Genomic DNA, 23,060 nt, shown 5'->3' with positions numbered 1-23,060 from the left:
AAGCCTCCTCCGATGTCATTTTAGAGAATTTGGCAGTAAGTCCAATCAACCTCACAACTGCAGACCACGTGTAACCACGCCAGCCCAGGACCTCCACATCCGGTTTCTTCACCCGCGGGATAATCTGATTCCAGCCACCTGGACAGCTAATGAAACTGAGGACTATTTCTGTAAAGCCCTTTTGTGAGGAAAAACTCATTCTGATTAGCTAAACCTGGCTCCCCAGTGGGTGGGCCTATGCCCTCCCAGGCCAACCCTTGGCTGCGCCCCTGCCCAACACGTGAAGTCCATAGATTAGGGCCTAATGAATTCATTTCAATTGACTGATTTCCTTTATATGAACGGTAACTCGTTGAAATGTTTGCATTTTGCATTTTATATTATTGTTCAGTATAGTATTGGTATTGAAGCCAAAATTTGGAACACTTAGCGTTTGTGATCTAGCTAATGATTAGCCTAAACAAATGCAGTTGGGCAACCCCATGCTTCAGCCATCTATAGCCTAGCCACTATGCTACTACATCCGTTAGGCTACAGGAGAATGCTCATTGCTAAAAGCACCCCTGCCTGACAATATGAACCATGTAGGCTGTAGCTCTTGGTGAAAGAGCCAGCCCTAAAAAATATGACTTTTTGCCAACATGGGCTCATTTCTGGAGGGGGAAATTAGCAGTTGTGTGGCACACTATTGTGGAAATTCTGCCACCACAACACGCAGCCCTCAAAATTAGTATTAAATTACATTTCAAGTGGCATAAAAAGGTCTTAAATCCAACTTCATGGAACCTGCACATACCCTGATACTGTATTATTATTTAGCTAGCATCTCCTCTTGGATATGTTATGTGGTATACAAAGACAAAACAATAACCAGGGCTGGAAACACTTTACAATAAAAATACTTCAGTTAAGCAGGTCTCTGGCCACAGTTAGTAACTCATTTTGGCATGGATGGAATCTGTCCTGCTTGAATATTGGCAGAGGGACATTGCTTCAATTCATGCTCTCCTCTTCTGTCTATAGACAAAGAAACGCCTCACGTTTAAATTTGCCTGTGTTTTGTTCCCGTTTTGTCTCCAAGGCCTTAGTGAATCCCAATGACATGTAAGATAAAAATCCTGTCGTTCGCTATGTAAACAGTGGCGGCTCGCCACAGCCATTCGAGCTCGTCAGAAGGGCCCACCGCATCATCTAGCTCCCAACGGCCCCCTCGAAATAGAGTGACTGACTCCTTTTTCTTCAGAGACATATTTAGATTAAGTCACATTTATGGTCTGCACCATAATACATGGTTAAACTGTTTTGATCACAAGACGACAACAAAACATCACCATATGTACTGTGACCTACATGACATGGTGGAAGGAAAATACTTACCCGAAACTTTCGGCCCTAGTTTATATTTCCTTTCTGTTTTAGCTACTGTTTTCGACCATTTATTTTGGGTGGGGGGTTTAAATCGGGTGGGAAATCTTAACCTCGTAACCTGTGTGGTGGATGCAGGCTTTTGTTCCAGCCAAGCAGTGATTCTGCTTATCAACTTAATTAACACAGTCTTCCATCTTGGTAAGATTGCCCCAAACCTGGTTTAAATGAAGCAAGCCCAATCTTTAATTGAGGGAAAATGTAATGTATGAAACTCAGTGTCTGTGTCTGACCATATGTGTGCGACTCTGTCAATGATGTTTCTGAGAACATGATAAATTCTCCATCCCTCTTTCGTCATCCCTCTGTCTTTATGCTTTCTTTATCCTCCACCAGCGGGGACTTGGCCCCCAGACAACAGCTCCTTTCATCCCTCTCTCACTCCGCACAGCCTGCCCTCCAGTTGGGCACCAGCCCGTCAGTCCTGCCCTTGTTCCATAGGGGAATGCTGTAGCCCAGCTGGGCCACACCCCGCTTAATTATGGTGAGTTGTACAATATGTCCCAGAGAGAAATCTCTCTCTCGAGAAACGGCACAGAAAATAAACACACAAAGTGCAATTCAAATAATTGAACCGACACCGGTCTGTTAGTTATTTACCGACATTTAGCAACATTTAGGTTAATCGCTCATGACTAGGCACTTCAGATCTTCAGTGGTGGACTGAGTCATCCTTGCCCCCGACCCTAGCCTTGGCCCGTTTGCTTTTTTTAGCCGGAGCACTTGCCCTTGCGCTAGATCTGTCACAGTCTCTCGCCCTGACCCTGATATGATTCTTGCCCTTGTTCTGGTCTAGTTTGCACCCTGGCTCTAGCCTTGTCCCTGCTCTTTACCCTGGCTTCTGGCCCTAGCCTGACCATCATCATGGTCTTGTTCTGACTCTGACCCTACCTGTAGTTTAGGTTCAGGGATAAGTTACTGCAAACCACACGGCCCGACTTAAAAGCACCTTACAGGCATCCCAGCGTGTCCCACATTCTTTCCTTCAAGAACAGCAGGGCATTGGGATCAATGCATAAGGAACATCAGAAGTAGGCTTGGGCGGTATCCAAATTTTACATCCTTCTCTTATCCCTGGATTTGCGGTATTACCGGCATAGCACACAAGTGGGTTCTAAAAACGCAAGAAAAGCCCAATGGGCGTCTATTACCAGAATGCTAACAAAATCATAACCAACTAATAGCGAAATCGTATAGACTCTGTTAGCTAAATGCTAATGAGCGAAAACGAACATAAACTAGGTGCAATGATAGGCAAATCCAGTTTATAAAGTTATACAAGCATAGCTAGTTGCTACCGAATTTCATTTTCGTTGAGTGGACATTTACAAACGAAAGTGAGCCGAGGGGAGGAGAACAGAAAAAAAAACGCTAGTAGGAAGCACAAGGAAAAAATGGCAACTACAGAGCTCATCCAGAGCTCTTTGACTTCTGGCAGAAATCCATTGTAAGATATCAGATAGCAAACATTTAGTAGTGAGTGTAGCTTCATTGTCTCATGTCCGCCGCTTAACAGAGACTTGCCAATAGATACAGTGCTTTCGGAAAGTTTTCAGACCCCTTGACTTTTTCCACATCATCAGTCTACACACAATATCCCATAATGTCAAAGCAAAAACGTTTTTTTTGAAATTTTTGCAAAACAAAATTGAAATATGACATTTACATAAGTATTCAGATCCTTTACTTAGTAACTGAAGCACCTTTGACAGCGATTACAGCCTCGAGTCTTCTTGTGTATGACGCTACAAGCTTGGCACACCTATATTTGGGGAGTTTCCCATTATTTTCATCAAGGATCTCATCATGGATCAAGGTTTTCATCAAGGATCTCTCTGTACTTTGCTCCGTTCATCTTTCCCTCGATCCTGACTAGACTCCCAGTCCCTGCCACTGACCAACATCCCCACAGGATGATGCTGGCACCACCACGCTTCACCATAGGGATGGTGCCAGGTTTCCTCCAGACATGGCGCTTGGCATTCAGGCCAAAGAGTTCAATCTTGGTTTCATCAGACCAGAGAATCTTGTATCTCATCGTCAGAGAGTCATGTATGTGTCGTTTGGCAAACTCCAAGCGGGCTGTCATGTCCCTTTTACTGAGGAGTGGCTTACATCTGGCCTCTCTACCATAAAGGCCTGATTGGTGGAGTGCTGCAGAGATGGTTGTCCTTCTGGAAGGTTCTCACATCTCCACAGAGGAACTATGGAGCTCGATCAGAGTGACCATTGGGTGCTTGGTCACCTCCCTGAAGATTCATGGTAGTTCCAAACTTGTTCCATTTAGGCCACTGTGTTCTTGGGGACCTTCAAGGGTGCAGACATTTTTTGATACCCTTACCCAAATCTGTGCCTCGACACAATCCTGTGTCGGATGTCTATGGACAATTTCTTCATCCTCATGGCTTGGTTCTTGCCCTGCCATGCACTGTCAACTGTGGGACCTTATATAGACAGGTGTGTTCCTTTTCAAATCATGTCCAATCAATTGAATTTTCCTCAGGTGGACTCCAAGTTGTAGAAACATCTCAAGGATGATCAATGGAAACAGGATGCACCTGAGCTCAATTTTGAGTCTCACAGCAAAGGGTCTGAATACTTATGTAAATAAGGTATTTCTGTTTTTTAATTTAAAAACAAATAAATGAGCAAAAATGTAAAAAAACAACTGTTTTCTCTTTTTCATTATGGGGTATTGTGTGTAGATTGATTAGGAAAACATTTAATTTAATACATTTTAGAATAAGGCTGTAATGCAACAAAATGTGCAAAAAGTCAAGGGGTCTGAATACTTTCCGAATGCATTGTATAGACCGCTATAGACTCACCAGCTCCAGCTTTCTCCCATTGTGTTATTTACAAACAAATGTGACTGGATCAACTGTTCTGGGGAACTACGGTAGGCTTCATAATGTAAAATAATGTGACAGGTGAAATGAGGAACGCGAAAATCGAGGTTGAGATACCCATACTTAAGTCTTGCTTTCTGAACTGAAGAGAGCAACTGATTTGAGATATGTTTATTTGATGGATTGTCGTGCTCCTGAGTTACGGCTACGGCCTTGTCATGATTATAACTTCTAGAGGAAACCTGAGAAACATTCCAGATGAAACACTGTTTAAATGTGTCACTGCAACCTTAAAGATCCTCAATGATGTCACCATTGCCCTTGATTCTAAGCAATGTTGTTCTGCTATTTTTATTGATTTGGCCAAAGCTTTTGATACAGTAGACCATTCCGTTCTTGTGGGCCGGCTAAGGAGTATTGGTGTCTCTGAGGGTCTATGGTCTGGTTTGCTAACTACCTCTCTCAAAGAGTGCAGTGTATGAAGTCAGAACATCTGCTGTCTCAGCCACTGCCTGTCACCAAGGGTGTACCCCAAGGCTCAATCCTAGGCCCCATGCTCTTCTCAATTTACATCAACAACATAATTCAGGCAGTAGGAAGCGCTCTCATCCTTGTGTATGCAGATGACAGTCTTATACTCAGCTGACCCCTCTCCGGATGTTGTGTTAAACACTCTACAGCAATGCTTTCTTGGTGTCCACAAGCTTTCTCTGTCCTTAACCTTGTTCTGAACACCTCCAAAACAAAGGTCATGTGGTTTGGTAAGAAGAATGCTCCTCTCCCCACAGGTGTGATTACTACCTCTGAGAGTTTAGAGCTTGAGGTAGTCACCTCATACAAGTACTTGGGAGTATGGCTAGACGGTACACTGTCCTTCTGTCAGCACATATCAAAACTGCAGGCTAAAGTTAAATCTAGACTTGGTTTCCTCTATCGTAATCGCTCCTCCTTCACCAGAGCTGCCAAACTAACCCTGATTCAGATGACCATCCTACCAATGCTAGATTAGAGATGTAATTTATAGATCGGCAGGTAAGGGTGCTCTCGAGCGGCTAGATGTTCTTTACCATTCCGCCATCAGATTTGCCACCAATGTTCCTTATAGGACACATCACTGCACTCTATACTCTTCTGTAAACTGGTCATCTCTGTATACCTATCCGAAGACCCACTGGTTGATGCTTATTTATAAAACTTTCTTTGGCTTCACTCCCCCCTATCTGAGATATCTACTGCAGCCCACATCCTCCACATACAACACCCGTTCTGCCAGTCACATTCTGTTAAAGGTCCCCAAAGCACACACATCCCTGGGTCACTCGTCTTTTCAGTTCGCTGCAGCTAGCGACTGGAACAAGCTGCAACTAACACTCAAACTGGACAGAAAAGGGGCTGGACGGAACCAAAGCAAAGAAAGTAAATCTCAAAGTCCCCCCTCTCCCATCTTACCTGCCTTCCCACTACTTACCTAATTTAGTACCACCTGGTGCCCTAACCAAAATACAGGGGGTGGTCCGCCCAGGTCTTACCTAGTGTGCCTAGACAGCGAATATGCTACGGGTATATGTATGCCCGCGGGCCTCTTGCCTAAGCACTCCCTAGGTGCCTTCCCCTTCCCCCCCTGGGAACAAATGAACCAGAATATTAAACAATTTCACAAACAAACTAAGAAATAAAGGACATCAAATAAGCTCTATCTGAGCAACAAACTCACAAAACATACCAACTCTCTGCAATGACCTCCCAGCAAATCTCTCAAATCTACCTCCAGCAAAAATCTACCTCTAGCAAATCTACCTCTAGCAAATCTACCTCTAGCAAATCTACCTCTAGCAAATCTACCTCTAGCAAATCTACCTCTAGCAAATCTACCTCTAGCAAATCTACCTCTAGCAAATCTACCTCTAGCAAATCTACCTCTAGCAAATCTACCTCTAGCAAATCTACCTCTAGCAAATCTACCTCTAGCAAATCTACCTCTAGCAAATCTACCTCTAGCAAATCTACCTCTAGCAAATCTACCTCTAGCAAATCTACCTCCAGCAAAATTCTCTCTCCTGAACAGAACACTGGCATTTATATATCTTCAGATGGAATGGGTAATTGGAGACAGCTGTCTTGACGAGGGGGCGGGGTCAGCTGTCCAATTAGCCATGGAGTCGACCAATCAGCTGCTTGAGGGATTTCAGGAAGCCATTTTCCTGAAATAAACACATGCAAATACACAAACTACAACACATAAACTGGGGAACGTAACAGCTACCATGTTGTGCTGCTGCCATGTTGTTTCTACCATGTTGTTGTCATGTTGTGTTGCTACCATGCTGTGTTGTCATGTGTTCCTGCCACGCTATGTTGTTGTCTTAGGTCTCTCTTTATGTAGTGTTGTGTTGTCTCATGTCGTGATGTGTGTTTTGTCCTATATTTTTATATAATTTATTTATATTTTTAATCCCAGCCCTCGTACCTACAGGAGGCCTTTTGGTAGGCCGTCACTGTAAATAAGAATTTGTTCTTAACTGACTTGCCTATTTAAGTAAATGTTAAATAAAATAAAAACTCAAATAAATATAAGTAAGGCTGCCCCCCCCATGTCTTTGTTGAAGTCTTACACAAGTTGAAATGAGGGTCTTACTAAAGTCATAGCCTTCAGTGAAAGGCTATCTCTCCTTTTTCCTCTCTCTTGCAATACTCCGAAGCTGTGTTACAAAATATAGACCTTTCCTAACACTTCTCATGATTTTGCTGGTGCATGCAAGTATCCCAAAAATGCGCAATGGCTTTCAGCCGGTCAAAATCACGGTATCTGGGATAAATAAAAAACACTGTCTTCTTGCTTTGCAAGAACGTAAAGCTGATTTTGTGCGTTCAATCAAATGTTTATAAGCGAGAGTGAAAAAAACCTTAGGCTAGCTGCGAGAGGAATGCTGTTGACTTACCCTGGAAATCCCATTACGGGCTTTAATTCCTTACTGTACCTATTTAAAGTACAGTACAATTTAACCAGCACCATCATGAAGTAACACTGAATCAACATTTCACTGTAAAGTCCAGATTTCCTCTGCCACTCACAAATCATTGCCCTCCTTTGGCTTATGCACTCTGCTGGATCTCCGTGGCTTCAAATGAGTCAGCTGAAGCCCTGCTGTGTTGCACTGTCATGAAAGTAGACAAAAGGGACCAAAAAGAGGAGTTGTCGTCAGATCTGGAGTAGTACCCACTCCATCCAGGGGTCTTGTCCTATCGCCCCTTAACCCCTTCTTTAGGAGCAAACGGCTGAAGTGCCTCACTCTGCAAACCAAACCGTTCGCCTTTCCTCTCAAAGTTTGGGGTCGTCTTAGAGAGGCACACACCGCACTGGGTTTCTTTTTCAAGTACCGAACCACATATAGCTCTTTTACTCGAGCTGCAGGAAGCTGGAGGCTGCTGTTGTGGGGCTTTGAGACATGGCACCGGGGTGGGAAGGTGCGCTGTACTCTCCCGGTAACAATTTGAGTATATACAGGCATCCACCAGTGCTCCAACCTCGCAACCAAGCCACAAAGACTTTGACTGGCAGATTAGGATCAGACAGAATGTCGTGGAAGAATTTCTTCGAGACCCCAGAAATGATTTGAAATAGAGAATAGCTGTCAAATGCATTACTGCCACAAACAGATAATAATAGATATTATACCATTTGTCCCTACAGCATACTCCTTGAGGACAGCAGAGTCTCCGGTGTTCAGTTAGTGGATGTATTACCGTTTAGAAACCTGGAAAGGAATCGATGTCAAACATTCGATCAAGTATTAAGGCACAGTATCAACACTGTAGCCCTTGAACACTGTACTCTATCTTTTGATTGATCACTCAAATGATGCTGTTATTTAACTTTAGCATGGTGGCGGATTTAGGAACAGTGTTCAATCTCCACACAGAGCCACCTCGTATTTATTTTTCTGACTTCAAACTGTGGTACCATTGACTGTATCCAATCCCGCAAACCAACTTTTGTCGCCCTCTCTGAATTCTCTCGCAAAGTGTGTTTGTTGAGTACACCAAGTACAAAATGAGAGAGAGGAGTAAGAGGTTTCAGTGAGGACATGCTTAGTGAGTGGACCGGGGAGATAAAAGGGAATAACTTTCCATAGATCTGTCCTCTGGAATGTAGTTCTGTTCAAAGGGCTCAATGGTGACCCTGTTTCAGACCATGCATAGAATGCCATGACTATTGTTCCTGCTCATGTCACCCATGCTGTTTGTTTGTGTGTGTGTGTGCGGTGTGTGTGTGTGTGTGTGTGTGTGTGTGTGTGTGTGTGTGTGTGTGTGTGTGTGTGTGTGTGTGTGTGTGTGTGTGTGTGTGTGTGTGTGTGTGTGTGTGTGTGTGTGTGTGTGTGTGTGTGTGTGTGTGTGTGTGTGTGTGTGTGTGTGTGTGTGTGCGGTGTGTGTGTGCCGTGTGTGTGTGCGTGTGTGTGTGCGTGTGTGCGTGTGTGCGTGTTAGTGTCATGAAATCCACATGGTCCCAGTTTTTCCAGATCTTCATTTCCACCCCCTTTGGCGATATACAGTAGAGCTTTATTTAGTTGCCAGATTTTGGCCTGTACGGCATTGGTTTGGTTCAACCTGAAGTATCTGGGTGAGAGGCTTAATCTATAATATACATTACTTACTGCTAACCATTCAATTAAGCCTCTTTAACCTCTGTTCGTGACATTTGCTGTAAATGTACATCTGTTCAACACTGATACTACATAGTCATGTATCAACCAAACTACATCATTAGAATCTACCATTAGTGAAGTTCAGAACGAGAAAATAACCTTCAGACGGGCTAAAAAGGAAGTAGATTTAGCCTCTAGTACCCTACAAAATGGGGCATGTTCAGTGAAGGCTTTGCTTGGATTTTCTCCACAAAAGCTCCAGTTCTGTTGCACCTTTACCAGATGTTCTTCTGACGTTCAATCTCAAAGAGAAAGCAGAGGGGAAAAAATGGGAGATTGGAGGCATGGCAAAATACCAGAGCACCTTACTATCACAGACATCTGTGTTTTAAGAGTCTTTGGTTATTGATGGTGGTGACCCAAGCCAGATGTGAAGGGTTGCACTGGACAATATCTCTTTCCTGACGTTGTAGAAAAGGTGTGTGTGTGGCCTAGACTTTTGGAGTCCACACTCATTCAGAAAAAATCACACACATACACACACTCCTTGTGGGAACCCGAATGCACTCAGTCTGTGCCCCGAACACATGGGACGTTACACAACCCAGCCAGATGGTGCGTTTTTGGCAGGCGGCATGACTGTTAATGAGACAGGTCATTATAGCGTCCAGGCCCCCATTCATTTCTTTCAGGGTTTAGGTACCATAGACCGCATGAAATAGCAGCTCGCCAAGTGTGGTCAGACGAGATCACTCCGTGATCAAAAATGCAAGTGGATCAAAAGCCAATGTTTGTTTATCCAATGCAAAACAATGCGTAGGATAGATCTTTTTCACCATGTGCTCGTTGTAAAAATTCCAGATGATTGTTTGTGCAGGGCCACACATAGCAGTTGTTCAAGGGACGGCTCAAGTGTATCCTCAAGCGTGGCCCTCTTCCCCTTTTCCTCTTTGTCTGTCTCTCTATTCCTATCCATCTCACTCATTCTCTTTCTCCCCCAGCACAGGCAAGTCAAGGGTACTCACATGTGACACCATATGAGACTAGACTCTGGAAGGGGGGGACACATGAAAACACACACACAATCTCATAACTCAGGACCCTCTCAGTATTCCCGCCTTGCATCAATGACTCGGGGAGACTTCGTTGGCACTTAAGCAGCCGGCCAGGGAGAGATGGATGGAGACAGTGAAGTTGGAGGTCGCTTAGGGTTAGCCCAGTAGGTCCGTGGAGTAGGACACGAAAACCTGTGCAAGCCGTTAGTGAGCTAGCATAAGGCTAACCGTAACCCACTTCTCCCTCTTGCAGCTGAGTGTGCAAGCTAACTACTCAAGCCTCCATAGTGTCGACTGTTGTTGTGTTTCCTCCTGCTGCTACTCCACACAGCGAGTGTGTTTTTGCCTCAAGCAACACTTCACCTCAGCCTACACTAACTCGAGTCGCTAATTGCAGCACACAGAAGTGTGTTAGGATGCGGCCAAGCTATATTTAAAAGCTAAAACGATGCGCACTCGTGTTTTAATTCAATTATCACGAAGGGGAAGAAACGCTCATTCTGTCGGTTTTTTTCTTCTCTCGTATTTGCTCGTGGGCACGACTAACTGTTCCCTTGATGAGGCTTTCTGGGTTTCGTGGATGTTGTTTGGACAAAGCGACTGATGTCATTTTAGCACTAACGACTGGAGATGAATTAGTGACTTCACAATGAAAAGATTAACCATTCAAGATGCAATTTGACTTAACACAAAATAGAAAGCCTATCATTTTCCAAATTATTCCTGAATGATAAACAAAAACAGTGAGGATAGATATAGTTTCCGTGTGAGGTGAGAGAAGATAATAATATCAGGCCAAACAAAAAAAAGACTAAATTAGCCCTTTGGTGATTGTTAACGTGTTTGTGGACAGTTTCCTCAGGCCCCAAAGTACTCACAGGTTGTTGCTTATTTGTGTCGTGTTAAATCTGCACTCAATTGAAAAATGTACAGCGTAAACAGTATCAAGATAGAAACCCATTCAGTATGTCAAAGTGTGTTACTGTACCCTGTAAATTCCTCAATTGAAAGGCACTCCATGAGATGTCTGAAAGTAAATCATTAAAGTGCTATAATCTATGTGCTAATGCACTTACCATTATGAACAAGTACATGTAGGTAATGGGGTTACCACAGTCAATCATAGTTTCCATTAAATGCATGACTCTGGTGTGAATCCTATAGGGATTGTAGGCATTTAGACAGATGCCCCTTATAGGGGTTTGAAGGCAGATTCCAAATGCCACGGTGCTTATGGGTTTAAAAAAGGTCTCGCCATTTCCAATTTAGTTTAGAAATAGTTGAATAGCCAGGCCTTTCGTGTTTTGAGAAGGGAAGGATTTCAGATAATTATCCATATTCATCCAATGTTCTACCTAACCACCACCACTGCTCCCCTTGCTTGGCCAGTTATCTTTACCCCACTTCTACCCCTACCTAACCACAACCACAAACTAACAGTATTTCTTAAGATTGACAATGAAAGCTAGCTTAAATTTGTCCAACATTACATTAGCTTGCTGGCTGAGCTAGTCACATATACAACGAATGGGATGCTGCTAACCAACCAACTAGCAAGCTTGTGCTGCACACACAATGCTGAATACATCCACAAAAAGCAAATAGTCTGGGTAGCCAATTGACTAGATGTTCAGGAATCTTATGGCTTGGGGGTAGAAGCTGATTAGAAGCCTCTTGGACCTTGAATTGGAGCTCCGGTACCGTTTGCCGTGCGGTAGCAGAGAGAAGATGACTACCCTCTGGAATGCCTTGCGGTTGGAAGCCGGGCAGTTACCATACCGGGCAGTGTTGCAACCAGTTAGGATGCTCTCGATGGTGCAGCTGTAGAACCTTTTGAGGATCTGAGGACCTATGCCAAATCTTTTCAGTCTCCTGAGGGGGAATACGTTTTGTCGTGCCCTCTTCACTACTGTCTTGTTGTGCATGGACCATGTTAGTTTGTTAATGATGTGGACACCAAGGACCTTGGAGCTCTCAACCTGCTCCACTGCAGCCCCGTCGATGAGAATGGGGGTGTGCTCGGTCCTCTTTTTCCTGTAGTCCACAATCATCTCCTTTGTCTTGACCACGTTGAGAGAGAGGTTGTTGTCCTGGCACCACACGGTCAGGTCTCTGACCTCCTCCCTATAGGCTGCCTCATCGTTGTCGGTGATCAGGCCTACCACTATTGTGTCATCAGCAAACGTAATGATGTTGTTGGAGTCGTGCCTGGCTGTGCAGTCATGAGTGAACAGGGAGTACAGGAGGGGACTGAGCATGTACCCCTGATGGGCCCCCGTGTTGAGGATCAGCATGGTGGATGTGTTGTTACCTACCCTTACCACCTGGAAGGCGGCCCGTCAGAAAGTCCAGGATCCAGTTGCAGAGGGAGGTGTTTAGTCCCATGGTCCTTAGCTTATTGATGAGCCTTGAGGAAACTATGGTGTTGAACGCTGAGCTGTCGTCGATGAACAGCATTCTCACACAGGTGTTCCTTTTGTCCAGGTGGGAAAGGGCAGTGTGGAGTGCAATAGAGATTGCATCATCTGTGGATCTTTAAATGTTGTCTTTTTTTAACCTTTATTTAACTAGTAGGCAAGTCAGTTAAGAACAAATTCTTATTTTCAATGGGCAGAACGACAGATTTGTACCTTGTCAGCTCGGGGATTCAAACTTGCGACCTTTCGGTTACTAGTCCAATGCTCTAACCACTAGGCTACCCTGCCGCCCCTGTTGGTGCGGTATGCAAATTGGAGTGGGTCTAGGGTTTCTGGGATGATGGTGTTGATGTGAGCCATGACCAGTGCTACGGGTCGGTAGTCATTTAGGCAGGTTACCTTAGTGTTCTTGGGCACAGGGACTATGGTGGTCTGCTTAAAACATGCTGGTATTACAGACTCAGACAGGGAGAGGGTGAAAATGTCAGTGAAGACACTTGCCAGTTGGTCAGCACATGCTCAAAGTACATATCCTGGTAATCCGTCTGGCTCTGCAGCCTTGTGAATGTTGACCTGTTTAAAGGTCTTACTCACATCAGCTGCGGAGAGCGTGATCACTCTGCCTTCCAAAACAACTGGTGCTCTCATACATGTTTCAGTGTTATTTGCCTCGAAGCGAGCATAGAAGTAGTTTAGCTCGTCTGGTAGGCTCGTCTGGTAGGCTCATGTCACTTGCAGCTCTCGGCTGTGCTTCCCTTTGTAGCCTGTAATGGTTTGCAAGCCCTGCCACATCCGACGAGCGTCGGAGCCGGTGTAGTATGACTCGATCTTAGTCCTGTATTGATGCTTTGCCTGTTTTATGGTTCGTCGGAGGGCATAGCGGGGTTTCTTATAAGCTTCCGGGTTAGAATCCCGCTCCTTGAAAGCGGCAGCTCTCGCCTTTAGCTCAGTGCGGATGCTGCCTGTAATCCATGGCTTCTGGTTGGGGTATGTATGTACGGTCACTGTGGGGACGACATCATCGATACCCTTATTGATGAAGCAAATGACTGATGTGGTGTATTCCTCAATGTCATCGGAAGAATCCCGGAACATGTTCCAGTCTGTGATAGCAAAACAGTCCTGTAGTTTAGCATTTGCTTCCTCTGACCATTTTTTTATTGATCTAGCCAATGGTGCGTCTTGCTTTAATTTTTGCTTGTAAGCTGGAATCAGAAGGATAGAATTGTGGTCAGATTTGCCAAATGGAGGTTTAGGGAGAGCTTTGAATGTGTCTCTGTGTGTGGAGTAAAGGTGGTCCAGAGTTTTTTTCCCTCTGGTTGCACATTTAACATGCTGATAGAAATTTGGTAAGATGGATTTAAGTTTCTCTGCATTAAAGTCCCCGGCTACTAGATTCTCCGCCTCTGGGTGAGCGTTTTCTTGTTTTCTTATGGCGGAATACAGCTCATTCAATGCTGTCTTAGTGCCAAGCTCTAACTGTGGTGGTGTGTAAACAGCTACAAAGAATATAGATGAAAACTCTCTCGGTAGGTATTGTGGTCTACAGCTTATCATGAGATACTCTACCTCAGGCGAGCAATAGCTCGAGACTTCTGACAGCCGATGTGCTTGCACATAATTTGTTATTTTTTCTGACAATCGCAAATAATTAAATAACTGTCACAACGTGTAATAATTTAGCTCACAAAATGTCTATTTCATAGAGAATCAATGGGATAGTAGTCATGTCATAAATTGGGGAACTATGTTTTCATTTTTGAATGGCAGATGCTCGGGAATCCTACAGGACAGATGAGGGATGAGCATTTCGTAGGAGTGACGTGATCTCACGTTAGACAATGGGGTTACCCTCTATATTACCCTAGTATTTCCCATCAGGCATCAGTCAGTCACCCTCAGTTAGCTGCTGGTGTCTTTGGATGTGGGAGGGCGTTATGAAGATCCAACACATGACCCAGTTGTGAACAGCTAAAGTGTCTGTGCGTGAGTCAAAGGAAGACAAAACATACTAGTAGTACAAGACAAAATATCGACAGGACAATTCATTTATTTTTGTTGATTGATAATTGTTTTACGGTTTTTAATTCTCTCTTTGTAACATAAGTCTATTTCCTGGCTATGGTTCCGCTCTGTTTGTTTGGGTATGTTTTCACTTCTAGTATGTTTGCCCACTTTGGTTCACCCGTTATGTGGACTTATGTATTTGCTTTTGGCACCTCTATTGTGTTCCATAACTTTGCTATGGTGTTTGCGATTTTTAAACATATCTGACCATTTTCCATTGCTGTGGATAGCCAACCAAGACAAATGGTTTACTTTGAACATCATGTTGTTATAGTAGGCAATTTATTCTGGCCACCTAAAAATGGAAGGGGAAAACCCACTGGTTTCCGGTGAATATTGAGGGAGCGTCTTCACACACACAAGTTTTGTTCTTCTCTCCTCATGGGGACCTGACATATATTTCCATTAAAAATCTAAATTTCCTTAACCTAACCCTAAACTTAACCCGTAAACCAAACTATAAACAAAACTCCTAACCCTAAACCTAACCATTAAGCCCTTACCCCAACCCTAATTGTAACCCTAACCCCTAAACTTAAAATAATCCTTTGTCCTCCCCCACACACACACACACACACACACACATACACTCTTCACTTTGACTGTTGTTTTCCGTGTGGGCAGGGTAAGGTCATTTAGGCCATCCAGCCACGCCTGAAGACTTCCCTTCACTAGCAGTCACGTCACCACTCCCCAGTTTACCCTCGTCAAGATACTCTACATTAAAATATAAAGAATCAAGAAAATAGAAAATGGAAACCCCAAAACACACTTATCTGAAACCAATTTGGTACATCAATTGTGTAAAAGTATAATACGGGAATATATAGAAACAAATCATGTCTACACACTACACTGTATGTAGTTTTTTACAGAAGTGTAAAAAGCCACTCCTGTAAACCAACACAGTAACTTCTCTTTCTTCCTCACTTATCTTGCTCCTGACTATGTATACAATAGCACTGGTGAGGTCCTTTTCAATACATGCCTCCACTCTATAGAGGGGGGAGGGGTGACACTGAAAAATGTACTGTGGCTTGTGGAAGGATCATGCGTGTGTGTGATTCTGATTCCTTTATACTACTCTACCCTGTGGACATGAAATAATATAAATTATGGTTAAGCATTCCTTGGTTATCATTACTCTTCCGTTTGTTTACTGTAGTGTGTCTTTAGACATTAGCAGGAAGGTCATACTATTAAAAGGCAACAAGGATAAACTTGTGTTGTTATTGGGATGAACATACCGTGTGAGACAATGACAGGGCATATGTATGCCTGTGTTGTGTTATTGAAGTGTGTGTACATGAAGTGAGTTTGTGTCTGACTGCGTGTCTGAGTGTGTGCTGTGTGTCCCAGATACATTCCTCAGTAAAGTACATTTGAAGATCAATCCAAGCCGTGTGTTTTCACTTTAGGTCTGGCTAAAGAAGTATATACATGCTCCTTTCCCTTAGCTGCCAGAGAGGAGAGAAAAGCACTGTCAGAACGTACCAGAGGAGAAGGATGTCTTAACCTTTAGTTATAGGTGTGTGTATGTGTGTGTGTTATTCTGATTCCTTATACTGCGCTCCCCTGTGGACAATAGCAATTATGGTTAAGCATTCCTTGGTTATCATTGCTTTTCCGTTTGTTTACTTGTAGTGTGTTTAAACATCAGCAGGAGGGTCATACTATTAAAGACCTGCTGTTTTCAACTCTCTAGAGACAGCAGGAGAAGGTAGAGATACTCTGAATGATCGGCTATGAAAAGCCAACTGACATTTACTCCTAGCTTATTGATTACCGTGATAATTTTTGTCACTATAAACGTGATATGAAATTTTCATACCACTTAATCTCTAATTGTCTCTGTAAAATATATATATAGTATGTATAAACTGGAAGTATTGTGACATTGAGGAGTATACCACCTCAGTCATCGGCTTCATCAAAAGGTGCATCAACAACGTCGTCCCCACAGTGACTGTACGTACATATCTCAACCAGTAGCCATGGATTACAGGCAACATCCACATCGAGCTAAAGGCCGGAGCTGCCACTTTCAAGGAGCGGGACACTAATCCGGAAGCTTTTAACCTGTTGCGACGAGCAATCCCGTATCCGGGATTCTATTTATAGCCTCAAGCTCATTACCATAACGCAACATTAACTATTAATGAAAATCGCAAATGAAATGAAATAAATATATTTGCTCTCAAGCTTAGCCTTTTGTTAACAACACTGTCATCTCAGATTTTCAAAATATGCTTTTGAACCATAGCTAAACAAGCATTTGTGTAAGAGTATTGATAGCTAGCATAGCAGTAAGCCTAGCATTCAGCATGCAACATTTTCACAAAAACAAGAAAAGCATTCAAATAAAATAATTTACCTTTGAAGAACTTCAGATGTTTTCAATGAGGAGACTCTCAGTTAGATAGCAAATGTTCAGTTTTTCCAAAAATATTATTTGTGTAGGACAAATCACTCCGTTTTGTTCATCACGTTTGGGTAAGAAAAACCCCCGAAAATTAAGTCATTACAACGCAAACTTTTTTACAAATTAACTCCATAATATCGACAGAAACATGGCAAACGTTGTTTAGAATCAATCCTCAAGGTGTTTTTCACATATCTATCGATGATAAATCATTCAGTTGACTTTCTCCTCTGAAGAACATTTACATTACATTTAAGTCATTTAGCAGACGCTCTTATCCAGAGCGACTTACAAATTGGTGCCTTCACCTTATGACATCCAGTAGAACAGTCACTTTACAATAGTGCATCTAAATCTTAAGGGGGGGGGGTGAGAAGGATTACTTATCCTATCCTAGGTATTCCTAGGAAAAATGGAAACGCGCATGGAGCTGTAGATTACGCATAATTTCGACGGAGGACACCGGGCGGACACCTGGTAAATGTAGTCTCTTATGGCCAATCTTCCAATGATATGCCTACTGTCAGGATTTGGCCAGGGTTGTTCCGGTTTTTGGTCACTAGATGCCCCCATTGTGCTTTTTGACCTTTTGTTTTCCCTTGATCCCCATTATTATTTGCACCTGTGCCTCGTTTCCCCTGATTGTATTTAAACCCTTAGTTTTCCTCAGTTCTTTGCTCTGTGTTTGTATGTTAGCACCCAGCCCTAGTATTCTGTGAACTCTTGTTGATCCCGGTGGACTCTCTTGTGGAATTCTGTTTTTTGTTCTTGTTTATTTATTTTTGAGTATCTTTTGAGGCTTTTTTATGCTATACCTACCACCTTGTGGATTTACCTTTTGTCTTGGAGGATTACCTTTGTTCTTGTGGAATTCCTTTTGAGGTTGTGGAGTTACATGTTTTCCTGAAGGACTTCACTTTTTACTTCATTAAATACACCGTCTCAAGTACTGCTGTGTCTGCCTCATCTTCTGGGTTCTGCCGACTATTCGTGGCTCAGTTGGTTAAGTCACTGTTTCTCACTCCGGAGACCCGGGTCCTGACACCTACAAATACGTCACAATGCTGCAGACAACTTGGAGAAACGATAGAAAGGGCAGGCTCATTCGTGGCGCTTTCACACCCATATAAGGAGACAATGAAAAACAGAGCGTCAAAAATCCTGCTCATTTCCTGTTTGAAGTTTCATCTTGGCTTCGCCTGTAGCATCAGTTCTGGGGCACTCACAGATAATATCTTTGCAGTTTTGGAAACGTCAGAGTGTTTTCTTTCCAAAGCTGTCAATTATATGCATAGTCGAGCATCTTTTTGTGGAAAAATATTGCGCTTAAAACGGGCACTTTTTTTTATCCAAAAATGAAATAGCGCCCCCATAGCTTCAACAGGTTAACAGCTTCTACCTCCATGCCATAAGACTGCTGAACAATTAATAAAATGGCCACCGAATTATTTACATTGACCCCCCACATTTGTTTTTTAGACTGCTGCTACTCACTGTTTATTATCTATGCATAGTCACTGCACCCCTACTTACATGTACAAATTACCTCGACTAACCTGTACCTCCGCACATCGACTCTGTATCTCTACGTACATGTACAAATTACCTCGACTAACCTGTACCTCCGCACATTGACTCTGTATCTCTACGTACATGTACAAATTACCTCGAATAACCTGTACCTCCACACATTGACTCGGTATCTCTACGTACATGTACAAATTACGTCGACTAACCTGTATCTCCGCACATTGACTCGGTATCTCTACGTACATGTACAAATTACCTCGACTAACCTGTACCTATGCACATTGACTCGGTATCTCTACGTACATGTACAAATTACCTCGACTAACCTGTACCTCCGCACATTGACTCGGTATCTCTACTTACATGTACAAATGACCTCGAATAACCTGTACCTCCACACATTGACTCGGTATCTCTACGTACATGTACAAATTACCTCGACTAACCTGTACCTCCGCACATTGACTCGGTATCTCTACTTACATGTACAAATTACCTGGACTAACCTGTACCTCCGCACATTGACTCGGTATCTCTACTTACATGTACAAATTACCTCGACCAACATGTACCTCCACACATTGACTCGGTATCTCTATGTACATGTACAAATTACCTCGACTAACCTTTACTTCCACACATTGACTTGTTATCGGTACCCCTGTATATAGCTTTGTTATTGTTACATTATTGTGTTACTTTTTATAATTTCTTACTTTAGTTTATTTGGTCAATATTTTCTTAACTTTCTTGTACTGCACTGTTGGTTGAGCGCTTGTAAGTAAACATTTTACGGTAAGGTCTACCCAAGGAGGCCGAGATACAAAAATAATATAATTAATTTAATCCATGCTCGAAAGAATACAAAAAGTGAAAGTGCAAGATGCTACATAAAATGTAAAAAGAAAGCGGAGCATATCTTTCGGGCCTTATGTTTTCATCAGTACTGCACAAACAAATGAAGAGTCATCAAATCAAATCCAATTTTATTTGTCACATACACATGGTTAGCAGATGTTAATGCGAGTGTAGCGAAATGCTTGTGCGTCTAGTTCCGACAATGCAGTAATAACCAATGAGTAATCTAACCTAACAATTCCACAACCACTACCTTATACACACAAGTGTAAAGGGATAAAGAATATGTACATAAAGATATATGAATGAGTGATGGTACATAATGGCATAGACAAGATGCAGTAGATGGTATCGAGTACAGTATATACATATGAGATGAGTAATGTAGGGTATGTAAACATTATTTAAGTGGCATTGTTTAAAGTGGCTAGTGATACACTTTTTCCATCAATATCCATTATTAAAGTGGCTGGAGTTGAGTCAGTATGTTGGCAGCAGCCACTCAATGTTAGTGGTGGCTGTTTAACAGTCTGATGGCCTTGAGATAGAAGCTGTTTTTCAGTTTCTCGGTCCCTGCTTTGATGCACCTGTACTGACCTCGACTTCTGGATGATAGCGGGGTGAACAGGCAGTGGCTTGGGTGGTTGTTGTCCTTGATGATTTTTATGGCCTTCCTGTGACATCCGGTGGTGTAGGTGTCCTGGAGGGCAGGTAGTTTGTCCCCGGTGATGCGATGTGCAGACCTCACTACCCTCTGGAGAGACTTACGGTTGTGGGAGGAGCAGTTGCCGTACCAGCCGGTGATACAGCCCGACAGGATGCTCTCGATTGTGCATCTGTAGAAGTTTGTGAGTGCTTTTGGTGACAAGACAAATTTCTTCAGCCTCTTGAGGTTGAAGAGGCACTGCTGCGCCTTCTTCACAACGCTATCTGTGTGGATGGACCAATTCAGTTTGTCCGTGATGTGTATGCCGAGGAACTTAAAACTCACTACCCTCTCCACTGCTGTCCCGTCGAAGTGGATAGGGGGGTGCTCCCTCTGCTGTTTCCTAAAGTCCACAATCAACAGCCATTGTTTAATAAATTCAAGTCAGAATTCAACAAAAACATAGACAATACAATACACCTAGGGTTTCAAGCTCCGGTTGATTTAAAATGTAATGATATTTAGTGATATTGAATTGTGTTTGGTTGTAAACACAACCAAATATGAGCATTTAAAGCCGATTTGAAGGAGATCCTCTGCTTGGATAGTTTCCTCTGTTGCACTGACTTGTGCATTGAAAGTTTGATTTGATTTAGTCCTATTCTTTTACTTGGATTTTTGGTTGAGATGGAGACGTGAATCCAACATATATACATAATTAATTTGTATACAAACTGGAATTAAAGCCAGACTCAGTGGCACAGATGGAACTATCCAAGCAGAAGATACATCTCCTTCAAATGTTGATATTTGGTTGCGATGACAACCAAACACAATTCAGTATCACGTTTGATATCAAATAAGTTGTCTATTAACTTGTCAACAAATGATATATTGGATTCACATCTCCAACTCAACCAAAAATAAAAAAGTTAAAGAATGGGTTTATAAGCACACTAAAGTTCAAAAGGGAATACAGATATTTTGTGTTATCGCTGTGCTTCATCTAGTTAGCGGAACTAAATGACCTGAATTGCAGTTAAGATTACATTAAACGAACATGGTGCAAGTGATCAATGCCGTTTGAGATTCTGCGCAGATTATTACAGTAATTGTGAAGATCTCCACAGTTGTGCGATGACCTATGCGTGCTATCTTGAACATGCACGCCTTAAATGATTACATAAGAAGACATTTATAGTTAAAGTAACCTCACAATGTGGCTATGGATGTGTTAAGATTGAATGTTACATTAGTTTGTAAGATAGCCTTAATTTTAGTTTTTTTTTTTACTGTATTACAAAATTCAACCAAATATCAGCTTTTAAAGGAGATGTTTCTGGTTGGAATGTTCCATCTGAGTCACTGGCTTAAATGATTGAAAGTGCAGTGATTGTCATTTAGGTGACAACTAAACCAAAAATCAGACATTTTTTTTCCCGTTGGAATTTGGTTGTGCTTTTAGATGGTTCAAAGAAAGCATAGTGATAACACATTGTAAATTCAACTATCTTTTGGCTATCTTTTTGAGTGGGTTAATATAGGTTGTAATCTCATTGATTCATGTCTCAACAAAATATTACCCAATTATGACGTGGTGTGCCCGGTGGGGTCTCTCATTTAAAAAGTGTACATATACAAGTGATTAAACCAGTGATTAAACCACCATTTAATGGTAATGTGGCAGCCATATTGGATTTGGAGTCAAATCTGGGCGGGCCCTCTAACATAATTGCAAGACTAGAGGCTAAACATATCAAATCCACAGTGGAAAAAATGACAGATATTCAGTGTATGAGTCACAACATTAAAAAAACATGTGTAACTGTATTTATTTTTGTCAGGCAGACCATACAGCACTGAGCAAATGTGACTTGTAAAGTTGCCTATTGAACAGCAACCAAAAAGTGAAGTTTACATTCATCAGAAAAATTCATCGTTGATATTTCCGACTATTGCCTCTGTGTGTTTACAGTTCTATATTTCCAAGATGCATTAAGAGAATGTTGTATTTTTGTGTGTGTACAGTAGGGCAGAAGATGAACTACTTGTATTCCACATTTATTCCACATTTAGCTTGCAATTTTGGGTTACATGAGCTTAGGTGGACCACTCCCTTCCAGCCAGGAATTATTCTGCACTTTTTGAGTTACAAGGGTGTGTCACAATATCTATCAATTTAACCACTTTTGCAGTAAAATATTTTGAGACAACCACCCATTTCATATGGGAGACCTTAGAGATATGGAAAAACATGGTTGTGCTTTGTTATACATCTGGTAGGTTATCTAAAAAAGTAAATACCTTGTTGAGTATTGGCCACTAGTCTATTCACCAGTGTGGTAGACACCAGGTTATGAGTAAAACAAACATTTCTCAAATCCCTCACAGACATGTGTTGGTTTTTCTGGAGCCAAACGGACTTCCCTCCTTTGAATCCTCAGTGCATTGTGACAATCTCTCCTCCATGAATGTGTGTGTGTGTGTGTGTGTGTGTGTGTGTGTGTGTGTGTGTGTGTGTGTGTGTGTGTGTGTGTGTGTGTGTGTGTGTGTGTGTGTGTGTGTGTGTGTGTGTGTGTGTGTGTGTGTGTGTGTGTGTGTGTCTGTGTCTGTGTCTGTGTCTGTGTCTGTGTGTCTGTGTGTGTGGTTATCCATTGCCCGCTAGCTGCTCAGAGCATCGTGGCGAGGTCAAGGACACAGCCCTGGATTCTCTTCCTCCTTTACCATGCTAACACATTCCGTTTCTCTCCTCTGCCCTCCCTCTCATTATCCTCCGTCCTTTCTCTGTTTCTCTCACACTCTCTTTCTCTCCCTTGTGATGTCGTCACTCGTTCTTGTTTTGCCTGTATGGGAAGGAACAAAGTCCTTGACTCTTGATTCAGGCGACTTTGGTCTCTGATGATTATCATGATCGTGATGATGTGTGTTGTCATCTGTCTTGCCTGTTGTGTTGTCACGCTTGCCACTGGCACAGCATTTTGCTTATGCACCAAAACGTGGTCTTGTGTCCTTGTAGATGCCCATTCTGTCCTCACCCATCTATCCACACCCTATGGTATGGTTTGGTTCGTTATGATGTTGTGTCACCAATTGGGTACAGTCCCCGGAGGCAATCCAAGCCTCACTGCCCATATCTCTGTGCACACAC

At 42.6% G+C, this 23,060-nt stretch overlaps 1 protein-coding gene across 4 annotated transcripts in view; it reads left to right on the top strand.

The window, feature by feature from the left end:
- LOC124048411 (gap junction gamma-1 protein-like) overlaps positions 1-23,060 on the top strand; it is a 55,471-nt gene that overhangs the window by 5,818 nt on the left and 26,593 nt on the right. For 2 of the 4 annotated variants that reach the window (XM_046369181.1, XM_046369179.1), the window contains exon 3: positions 1,762-1,909. The exons of the other annotated variants lie outside the window; for them this stretch is intronic. The gene's annotated coding sequence lies outside the window, so the exon portion shown is untranslated. The remainder of the gene's footprint in view (positions 1-1,761; positions 1,910-23,060) is intronic. 4 annotated transcript variants of the gene reach the window in all.

Source organism: Oncorhynchus gorbuscha, linkage group LG11, assembly GCF_021184085.1.
Source record: "Oncorhynchus gorbuscha isolate QuinsamMale2020 ecotype Even-year linkage group LG11, OgorEven_v1.0, whole genome shotgun sequence".
NCBI lineage: Eukaryota > Metazoa > Chordata > Actinopteri > Salmoniformes > Salmonidae > Oncorhynchus > Oncorhynchus gorbuscha.
The sequence above is the reverse complement of the archived record's forward strand: the minus strand, read 5'-3'. Positions and strand labels throughout refer to the sequence as shown.